This window comes from Camelina sativa, chromosome 12, assembly GCF_000633955.1.
Source record: "Camelina sativa cultivar DH55 chromosome 12, Cs, whole genome shotgun sequence".
Lineage (NCBI taxonomy): Eukaryota > Viridiplantae > Streptophyta > Magnoliopsida > Brassicales > Brassicaceae > Camelina > Camelina sativa.
Window position 1 is genome coordinate 9,184,402 of NC_025696.1, and position 295 is coordinate 9,184,696.

Consider the following 295-nt stretch of genomic DNA (forward strand, 5'->3'; position numbering starts at 1 on the left):
TATTATAATAATAATTATACTAAATAAAAGTAGGAGTTATAAGCTTCTAAGACTGTCCACCTAGGATTTTAAACATCCAATAGGGATTTGACATGTCACTAATTAACATTTTTTAAATTTCCAGAATTTTCTATATTAAGAATTATTTTAAACAACCTATCAGGGTTTGACATGTCATTCATTAACATTTTCTAAATTTCCAGAATTTTAATTTATGGAAATAAAAGAACTATGTATAAACGTCCCACATCGGCTAGAAGTTTTTTAAACAATGGTTCATAACCAGTATAAATAA